The sequence below is a fragment of the Euprymna scolopes genome, chromosome 29, assembly GCF_053919585.1.
Source record: "Euprymna scolopes isolate OS-2025 chromosome 29, ASM5391958v1, whole genome shotgun sequence".
NCBI classification, from domain to species: Eukaryota; Metazoa; Mollusca; class Cephalopoda; order Sepiida; family Sepiolidae; genus Euprymna; species Euprymna scolopes.
The window spans coordinates 6726313-6738812 of NC_136510.1; positions in this window are offsets into that span (position 1 = coordinate 6726313).

The following is a 12500-nucleotide window of genomic DNA, read 5'->3' on the forward strand; positions in this document are numbered from 1 at the left end:
TTGAAATTGCGCGCTCATTTATATGTCATGTGCAAGCATATATATATATATATATATATATATATATATATATATATATATATATATATATATATATATATATATACTATAATAATTATTAAATATCTATATATCTATATATCTATAAACCTGAAATTGTCTTTGTGTCTGTGTATGTACATTTCCCCACCAAATTACTCTGTCATTTTCAGTCTACAGACTCGAGATTTGGGAACAACTTTTTAATCGGTTACCCGGACATGAGTAAAACTTATATCTATCTACCTATCTATCCATCTATCTATCTATCTATCTATCTATCTATCTATCTATCTATCTATCTCAGGAGAAAGAAAAATATTTGGTTTAATTCTTTATTTCTTATTTGCTTGGCCGGTTTTTTTATCTGCAATTTCCGTTTTAGTCTTTAAATATTTCTATCAATTATATCAATCAACCTACACATTCATATCCTGTACGTATATTTACTTATATTCTACTATATGCATTTACTTACATAATTACTTGCTTTATCCGGAATTTGCAGAGACCGCCCCCACAATTTTTTTATTTTATATTTATTTTTATTTTATTTTTTATTTATTATTTTTTATTTATTTTTTATTTTTATTTTCGATTATTTATTTATTTATTTATTACTTTATTTATTTATTTTTTCCATTTAGTGTCTTGCTGACATTTTCTTAAGGAATAACCTGTACATTTCAGCTGACTCCTTTTTTGCCCTATATTTTTCGCGCTTTTTAACGTTATCCTGTCTGGGTCATTTTGAGATTTGCTTTTCTAATTTATATTTAATTCTATCACCATTTAATCTCTCTCTCTCCTTCTTCTTTACTGATTTTCTTTAATTACATTTTGTTTTCGGCAGCCGTGTTGAAAGATTATATTATTTTTCTTTTATTAATATTATTGGAATATTTTCCCATTTTCCTTGTACATATTTGATAATTATTCTACGGATTGCGGCTTCTTGGGTTATTTTGGACAATCTTCCAATTACGCGATTTCCTTGGATTTTACTTGTGCGAATGGAAAATTAAATTAACTTTCTTGGACTTACATTTTTGGATTTTACCGTCATTGGATACTTTACCTTTCACCAGACTATCCATTCACGTGAAATCACCTTTTTCTTCACCATGTTCCCTCTGCTTTACGTTTTTTTTGTTATTACTTGCAATTTCATCAAATACTTTTGTATGCAAAATCCGATGCCGCATTTTGCTAATTCCTACCCTCTGATGAGAGGGAAAGTATTTCTTCGAAACTCCGCGGATTAAGGACTATCCCCTTATTAAGTGTTTCCTTTTCAGATTAAATATGTTTTTAACTCTTTTTCAAAGTGTTTTTAACATGTTTTATTAACTATTTGCTCTTATATATATATATATATATATATATATATATATATATATATATATATATATATATATATATATATTTATAAAAGTGAACGTGTTTGTGTGTCTGTGTGTTTCCCTACGCAATAACTCGGTTTTTGGCCAGAAATTTGACCTTTGAGAACTCTACCAAACTCCTCTGACATTTCCACAACCAAGATATAAGAAAATTGTATTTTCTTTTTAAATAAGTAGAAAAGATGGGTTTTAATATGAATATCGATACACACAAAAGAAAACCAGATTTAAAGGAGTATATATATATATATATATATATATAAAGGGTCTTTTTAAGACGCGGTGAAGTTTACATTGAAAGCAGACTTGTTAACTATCACTTATTTTGAGCTTAGCTTGGTTTAGCAATTCATCATGAAGAGACCGACACTGGAGCAGCGTTTGTAAATTGTCTTCGTTTTATCGTTATTTCCATGGAAAGTGCTCGTCTGAGCTCCAATCTCTGGTCCCCCTCACCACTGTTTCACGATAAACACCCGTCTAGCTGAAACCACTGTCATTAATTTTCCCCACTGTTTATCTGTGCCTAAATCAAACGTAGATTCCATGAACAAAGCTTCTTTCTTAGAACTGCATGCCTGTGGAACTCTGTTCCGTTTGCCTGTTTCCCACCTGACTACAACTTGGATGTCTTCAAGTCCAACATAAATAAATTCCTCATGGACCGCCCCCTTAAGTGAGACACTTTATCAAATCTCCAATACTAATGATTACTACGATACTATCCTATTGATTACTGTACACGCAATAGCCCTTATCCCCGAGTGGCTTTCGGGCCTTGATAAGTGATGACCTCCATGTAAGAAAAACAATTACAAATCATAGATTAATTTACTGTGAAATACATTTGATGAACGAATAAATTTACGAAATGGACTTGTCATCTGGCCACTCCATTATTGCGATTTAATCCCATTAGATTTTTTTTGCTTTGTGGAATATGTAAAGTCCTATGTCTACGCTGACACAACATGACACAACAGATCACTTGAAAGACAACGTTTAACGCGTTATTGCCGAAATACAACCTAATTTGCGTAGAATTTGTGAAAATTGGACTTCAGAATTACATCATATAAGCGCGAGCTGCGGGGTCATATGCCCGAAATTGAATTAAAGTTATGAATGCTAAAATTAATCACTGGTATAAAGCACATATTTGTATTACAAAAACTTTTTTTCTGTGAATTGTTTTAATTAAAAGTTTGCCGCTTTTCAAACTACCTGTTATATATATTGCTATGGTAATAAACGAAAGGAAACGCAGGAATTTTAGAAACGAACATGTAAAGACCGGTTGGGAATAACATTCCACAACGGTAGGCGTTTGCACACGACGGGCTTCGTCGCGTACCAATCTCAAACTTCCGAGCACCGGTAACCGATATCGGAAGTGACGTCACCAACGGAAGTAACGGCATGAGATAGTCCATTAAGCGTCTCCAACACACACACACACACACACACACACACACACACACACACACACACACACACACACACACATATATATTTGTGTATATATATATAGAATGATATATATATATAGAATGATATATATATATATATATATATATAGAATGATATATATATATATATATATATATATATATATATATATATATATATATATATAGAATGATATATATATATATATACGTTTTATTTTTTATTACCGTATCTTTCTATTAAGTTACATTATTGTTTCAGCTACCTGGCCGTTTTTTTTGGCCGTCCGTAGCTTCCTCAGACTTTTACAGAAATATATTTTACAGATATATATATATACATATATATATACATATATCTATCTATCTATCTATCTATCTATCTATATATATATATATATATATATATATATATATATATATATATATAGAGAGAGAGAGAGAGAGAGAGAGAAAGAAATAAAAAGGCGCAAACCGTATTATGTTTTCATCAACGTTTCGTCTTTATTTCGAGACTTCCTCTGGATGAATCATATAAATAAAGACGAAACGTTGATGAACACATAATACGGTTTGTTCCTTTTTATTTCTCTATTTAATACTATTTCCATTATTTTCATCATATATATATATATATATATATATATATATATATATATATATATATATATATATATATACTAAACATACAGTACTGTATATATATGTTGTTTGCGGGCACCGATTCGTAGCCTTGTATGAAGCTGTCAACTGTCAACTCGATAGATGAAGGTTCGATCCACGGCTGGGGAAAGGTGTTTGTCCAGCCATACCGATGAGTTGGGAAATAAGGAAACAGTATTGTATGTGGATGACTATATATATATATATATATATATATATATATATATATATATATATATATATATATATATATATATATTATTTTAAAAATATTAACATATACGTATTAAATATATATATATATATACATATATTTAATACGTATATGTTTATACTTTTAAAATAATATATATATATATATATATATATAGATAAATATATATATATATATTTTATACGTATATGTTAATATTTTTAAAATAATATATATATATATAGATGAATATATATATATATATATTTAATACGTATATGTTAATATTTTTAAAATAATATATATATATATATATATATATATATATATATTTAAATAATACTAAACATACAAATAATAATGTTAATTGCTTTTTAAGGGTGGTGGTTGATCAACACAGCTGAGAACTGTAAGTTAATATACTGTTTTGTTTTCAAATTACTGAACAATCAATATTCCATGGTACATCTACAACTAATGATCCTTGAAATAATACAAGTCGAAGGACTTAAAAGGGTTTTTAATATAGTTTTAAAAGATTGAAAAACCTCAAAGACTAACAAGAGCGTGCAATAAGTAATGCCCCTGACCCACTTCCAGTTGTCTGATCTAGCTGAAATTTTGCATGCGTAATGATTTATATCTTTACGGGTCATGTGACAAATTACAGCTCTGAACTTATTGTGGTTTCTGTTTTACAGGTGTTGAACTGAGTCAGGTGTGAAATGGAGCCTATTGAATGTCGAGCAGTAATCCGGTTTTTGTATTTGAAAGGACGCACACTACAGGAGACTTTTGATGAAATGAAATAAACTTTTGGTGATAATGCCCCATCATATGACTTTGTAAAACGCTAGCATCGTGAATTCAACCATGGCCGGAAGTCTCTGGAAACAGCTCCCAGACCTGGTCGCTCCCTTCTGCCATTGATGAGGCATCTGTCCGTCAAGTTGAGGCTGACATTTTGGAAGATCGGCACATTACTATTCGCCAAATAGCCCAAGATGTCAAGATTAGTAAAGGGTCTGTGGAAACTATCATTCATGACAATTTGCATATGAATAAGGTGCCTGCCAGATGGATTCCCAGGTTGCTCACGTCGGTTGCTCGAGGATGAATTTGGAGATGTGCCAAGAAGATGAGTAAAAGTTTTTCAAAAGACTGATTACATATCATTACGCATTAATTCACTAGGAGAGATGCACCCCCAGTGTTCGTTAAGACATGCAGCTATGAGAAAGAAACTTTGATGTAAAAACTCGCGGTCTACTGTATACTCTGTCCTGTGGCAGTTATTTGCACCGACAAAAGGTTAGCAGTAATATCGAAAAAATTGTTGGTTCTACACAAAGCCTTCACCACTATAAAAAAATCATTTGTGTGGATTTCCGAGCAACTTAGTTGTTGTGGCGGAAGCTCATACGCCGAAATCGACGGGAGAGTTCATCATACATATATAGTAATGGGGTTTTTCCAAATTATAAATTATAGATATATCCATATTCCATCTCTCTTTCACTCTCTCTCTCTCTCTCCAAACACACACACGCACCCCCTCCCCCCACACACACTGATGACACACAAAAATTTTAAAACATACATACATACATGATGGCAGCAACTCGTTCTCAAGTATTGCCATTACTTAATACATTTCTGGCTCAAATGAGGCAGACATGAGCGCCACTAGCAGCACGTACCGGATGGGCACTTCTATGAACCTTCTCCAGTCCTGCACATCTGCTGATGACTGGGTCCAGGCTGTGGTGTCCTGAACACCTGCCGATCCAGAACCTTTATTTCCATTGACGCCCATATCCGCATCAGTCCCCATTGAGTGTCCGTTTACCGTTTTAGGCAACACCTAGCCTTTTCGTTATTGAGATACACACTGATGGTAAAATGTGTATTTCATTACATATCAAGTAATGTCTGTGCTTGAAGCTTTTTATAGTGAGGAAAGACTTTGCACCGAGCCAATCCCACTCTCTAAACAACTACCACATTAAACAATAAATCCCTTCGTCTGAACTCCAATCCCTGGTCCCCCCTCGCCAATCTTTCACGAAAAACACCCGTCTAGCTGAATCCACTGTGAAAAATTTCCCCCACTCTATATCTGTGCCTAAATCAAAACGCGGATTCCATGAACAAAGCTTCTTTCTTAGAACTGCACGCCTGTGGAACTCTGTTCCGTCTGCCTGCTTCCCTCCGGACTACAACTTGGATGTCTTCAAGTCTAATGTTAACAAATTCCTAATGAACCGCCCCCTTAAGTAAACACTCCATCAAATCTCCACACTAACGTAATGTACTTGCAATAACCCTTATCCCTGAGTGGCTTCCGGGCCTTGATAAGTGGTGATCACTGTGTAAAAAAAAAAAAAAAAAAAAAAACGAAGAACAAGTCAACATCATTGGATGCAGCAGTCGCTGCATATTTTATATCAGGGGTTGCTTCTCCTAGAGAGGTTCCTTCAACACGGCTTACGGAGCCCTCTCCACCTATTATGCCATTTGATCCATGGCTGGGACTTAGGTTGCTGGGCACCAGACCATATTCCACACACTGGTGGGTCATGTATGCCGCAGGTTACAGAGCCTAAGCTCCTCTGGAGGTTTCTGTCAGGGTTACCTCACCCTTAGCCTTTGGTTAAAAGAACCTTGGCTCACAAGGCAGTTGAGGTCTAGTTATACGGCCCAGGACACTTGCCGATCATCAGAGCCCCGTCTGCATGGCAATGGTCACGACGTGCACGTGGGGTTGATTTGTTTGGGAGAAGCACAGTATGACGCTAAGACATATGTGTGCTTTTAACACACGTACATACCATACATACATACATACATACATACATACATACATACATACATACATACATTTGTATCCATTAATCTTAAAGTGCTCAGATAAATATTTTTATAATGAATAAAACCCGATCAGTAAAATACATAAACATAGGAATAAAAATGAATCTATCATAAATAAACTTTTATAAATATTTTTTTAATAAAAATATCTTTTCTAAATACCTGTCATCATTCATTACATCCTTAATCATTCAATTATCATTTTTATCACTTTTGCTTTGGTATTTTAAGAACATACACACTATTGATGCATACAAGCATACTGTAATTTGTAAGCACATACATGCACACAGCGATATATAAATATGCATCTATCGTTTTAAAGTTAAGCAGATATTTTGTAAAATATGATTTCCACCATATAACGGGTAAAACTTGATAAGTAAAACACAGATCATTATATTTAAACTTAAACCGAAAATCAAAATTAAATTAAACAACACACACACACACACATACGCGCGTGCCCCCTCCCCACATACATATATAATTTGAAGTTATTGTTTTCCATTGTTAAGTAACCAATGAAGTTTAACGAGGTTAATACAAGAGTGCTCAATATCGAAGTAGAGCAGGGTAGACTTTTTATTTGTTTTTACATAAGCATTAATATGTAGCTACACAGACATGAGCATGTTTCGGTCAGCTCGTTACCAGTAACTAAAGAAACGCCTGAAAAGATCTCTAGTTACAGGTAATTAGCTTACTGAAACATACTCATGACTGTGTAGCAACATAGTACTGCTTATGTAAACACAAATACATAATACATATATGTATGTATGTATGTAATATGTATGTATGTATGTATGCATGTAATATGTATGTATGTAATATGTATGTATGTAATATGTATGTATGTATGTAATATGTATGTATGTATGTAATATGTATGTATGTAATATGTATGTATGTATGTATGTAATATTTATGTATGTATGTAGTATGTATGTATGTATGTATAAAGAAAATTTCAGACCAGACAAAATAAAAGATATTCGTGCATGTAGATTTATTTGTCAGTTAATTATAGGAAAAATCAATGAGAATATGAGTTATGAATGCTCTTTATGACTTAGCATTTCGAAGCCTAATGCTTCTCACCAGAATAACAGGAACGAAATGTTAAAATTCATGAGATAGAAGGCATACTAAACAAGAATATAATCCAAGGATATATATAGTCCGATTTATATATATATATATATATATATATATATATATATATATATATATATATATATATATATATATATATATATATATATATATATATATAAGCGTGGAGTTACTTTCTTTCGTCGTCCCAAAACCTTCTTCCTTTTCTAGCTTTATTTTAGTCATCGTTCATTATCATTTTTTTCATTATAATAATATGCATTATTATTATTATTATTATTATTATTATTATTATTATTATTATTATTATTATTATTGTTATTGTTATTATTATTGTTATTATTATTATTATTGTTATTATTATTATTATTATTGTTATTGTTATTGTTATTGTTATTATTATTATTATTGTTATTATTATTATTGTTATTGTTATTATTATTATTTTTCTGTTTTTATAATAATAATAATAACAACAGAATAATATATATATATATATATATATATATATATATATATATATATATATATATATACGTGTGTGGGTGTGTGTGTTAGATGTATCCGTGTTCCGTTTGATCGCAACCGCCACTACTATTTATTTGGCTGATTATATACGACAGCTCATGAAATCTCATATTGAATTCACAAATTGTGATGTTAAGAACACAAAAATAAGAAGAATGGCAACTAAAAACTCGATAAACCCACTTTAAAGATGATAATAAGAGCAGTCCCTGTATATAAATAATAATAAAAAAAAAAACACACTATAACATCATCTTGGAAGATTTCGCAACCTCTATTTTATATTTAACCGGTTTAATTATTAATTTAATTATTTATAATATATTTTTTAAAACTTTTATTTGCGGATTGAGTGGAATCTTGTTTATTAGTTTAAATGTCGAAACTGTTTTCTGTAGATGACTATATATACATACACACACATATATTATACAGAGAGAGAGAGAGAGAGAGAGAGAGAGAGAGAGAGAGAGAGAGAGAGAGAGAGAGAGAGGTGATGACATGAAAATATACTTACGTAAATTAAGCTACACAAAACCTTCATGCGTTGAGGTAAGTTACTCGCTTACGAAGTAAAGGATGACTATGTGGCTGGGTTCGAATCTCATGATGAGCAGTATTTATCTACTGCGATCGGTGCGTAAACATGAAACATTATATTCTGTAGATATAATTTTTTTTTACATATTATTTGAAGATTTTTTTACATATTATTTGAACATTTTTCTTACATATTATTTGAACATTTTTTTTACATATTATTTGAACATTTTTTTTACATATTATTTGAACATTTTTTTACATATTATTTGAACATTTTTTTTACATATAATTTGAAATTTTTTTTTACATATTATTTGAACATTTTTTTTACATATTATTTGAACATTTTTTTTACATATTATTTGAACATTTTTTTACATATTATTTGAACATTTTTTTTACATATTATTTGAACATTTTTTTTACATATTATTTGAACATTTTTTTTACATATTATTTGAACATTTTTTTTACATATTATTTGAACATTTTTTTACATATTATTTGAACATTTTTTTTACATATAATTTGAAATTTTTTTTTACATATTATTTGAACATTTTTTTTACATATTATTTGAACATTTTTTTTACATATTATTTGAACATTTTTTTTACATATAATTTGAAATTTTTTTTTACATATTATTTGAACATTTTTTTTACATATTATTTGAACATTTTTTTACATATTATTTGAACATTTTTTTTACATATAATTTGAAATTTTTTTTTACATATTATTTGAACATTTTTTTTACATATTATTTGAACATTTTTTTTACATATTATTTGAACATTTTTTTACATATTATTTGAACATTTTTTTACATATTATTTTAACATTTTTTTACATATTATTTGAACATTTTTTTACATATTATTTGAACATTTTTTTTACATATTATTTGAACATTTTTTTTACATATTATTTGAAAAATATTATAGTTATAAAGCGTCTTTAATAAATTAAAATTAATCTCTCTTTAGAGAATTTAGAAAAAGCGGTCAACTTTAGCTCAAATGCAACATTTCAACTTCTAGTTTAATATAGTTGATTCTGTTTATTCTGTATGCTCGCGATGTTGACATATATAGGCACTTAACTTCCTTTAATTTTTGTGTTAATTGCCGATGACCTTGAGGTAAGATGCTAATATACAAAGTCTAATACAAATTTGTAACTATGCTCGAACCTCCTAGGAGGCAAGCAGTAATTATTACTTCTTGATTATGTGAGAATGAAGCGCTAATCGCCCCACTTTCACTGGATATTTACAAATATTGGACTTATTGGGCTAGCAATGTCAGAAATTTCGTGAAAACTATTGAATAATTCCACCCGCCATCTTTCGAAGCTTATAACTCCTCGTCATTCAAGCCCTAATTTTTTTTCAAAAAGGAGCAAGAACCAAGGTTTCATTAAAAACAAAAAACACACACAAAAACAAACAACGTGGGTATTTTTTTTTTAAAAGGTTTTAAACTTCGGACTTTACAGGTAAATTTCTAAAAAAACACTACTTTTTGGTTTTAAATTTGAATATATTATTTATTGCTCTTTTATCTTCAATTTGTGATATATAAAACTTTGGTACATAAATTAATTATTTACTTTTTAATAGACATTTGAAAATGGGGGGGGGGCATGAATTAAAAAAAAACGTTTGTCTAAAATATTATATTCGGTATATTGGAAAGAAAATAAAATTTCACATTGACCCTGAAAATATCGTAAAAATAGAATCAATAGAAAAATTTTGATAGATTTTTAAAGTTTAAAAATTGAAAAATACTGAACTCGTAACATTCAATTAATTTCATTACTATTTTTAAAAAAATATTTCTATTACTTTTTTGGAAGTATAATCCATGAAGAAAATAAACAACTCACTTTTAAAAGAGAAATTACGAGTTTTTTTATATTTTATTTGCAGTTTTGTGTTAGGGGTGTCAAAAATTCCTACAAAAAATCTGATACACCTATTATTGGGCTGAGCATTCCCTTTCATTTTATTTATAACCATTATTTTCTTTCAATTTTCTTTCTCGAATGCTGATGTGTCTTTACATATCGTCTTTACGAATGTAGGCACAGATAGGCTCGCGCGTATGCGTGCGTGCATGACGGTGCCTGTTTGCGACTTGCGCGTGCACCTGTAGTTTTGTTTTTGTGAGTCAAAGGTGCGGAGCTTTCTAACGTCAACAGATGGATGAAGACTAATTGGGGCCAATCGTGTAGGTCGACGGGCGTAAACACAGAAATGGAAGTAGGAGGATGGGGAGGATGGGGAGAATGGGGGAGAAGAGAGATGAATTTGAGGAGGAGGAAAAAGTAGAAAATTGGGAAGGGGAACGCAGAGTTTAAATTGGTTAAGTAAACACAAGAAGAAAATAGATCTAAAATGAATAATATATATATATATATATATATATATATATATATATATATATATATATATATATATATATATATATATATATATCTCACTTGTCTGTTTAAATGTATGTATGTATGTATGTACGTATGTATGTCTGCCTTAAACTTTCGACAAAAGCGACGGATTTTAACAAGATTGGTATCGTTTTAAATCTCAACTATTCGGACGACAAATATCGAAAAATTGCCTAAAAACATTAATTCCTTCACCCTCAAATGAGCACTTTTCTATAGGGAGGGGTCGCTTTTTTCGCCGATATTTTTGAAAATGATCCCCTCTTTTCGGTTGACTAGCCTTAACTCAAACCTTCACCTCTTCCGGTTTGGAGATGGACTCAAAGGAAAAGACGTCATTTTTTTTCACGTTCTTTTCCTCCCTCGCGATACGTGTTCGAGCCTGCCCGCCTACTATCACATTTTTTTTTGCTCAATACACACAACCAAACACCCGAGCAACGCCGGACACCCAGGCTAGTATATATATATATATATATATATATATATATATATATATATATATATATATATAAGTGAACGTGTCTGTTTATCTGTCTGTCTGTGTATCTGTGTGTCTGTCTGTGTATGTACATTTCCCTACGCAATAACTCTGTCAATTTTAAGTCTACATACTCGAAATTTGATATACATGGTACTGAGATTTGGGAAAATCGTTGGGATTGGTTTTCGCACAGAAATTTGTCGATTAAGGGGTCAAAGTTCAACGATTTGACCTTTGAGAACTCTACCAAACTCCTCCGACAATTTTTGGTCTAAACACTTGAAATTTTAGATATAGGTTCATTGGACATGGATCTAACTTAATAACTTGATTTGAACCCCAAGCAATAAATTTTAAGGGGTCATAATAGGGGTCAAAGTTTAAAAAATTGTCCGCTTTTTTTCTCAACATACACCTCCAAATACCCGGACACCCATGCTAGTATATATATATATATATATATATATATATATATATATATATATATATATATATATATATATATATATATAATTCCATGTTTTCTAGTTTTTACGAGGTTAATGCAAGAATGCTCAACACAGAAGTAGGGCAAGATATATATTTTTATATAAGAATTTACATGTTGCTACACATTCCTGAGTATGTTTCGGTCAACCAGTTACAAGTAATTAGAGACATCCTCAGGCGATGTTGTTTATACAAAAGTAGAGTCTTTAATGAAAATTTTGCAGTTGTCTACACAAGGCAACCAGCAGGTCACATCATGTGATATC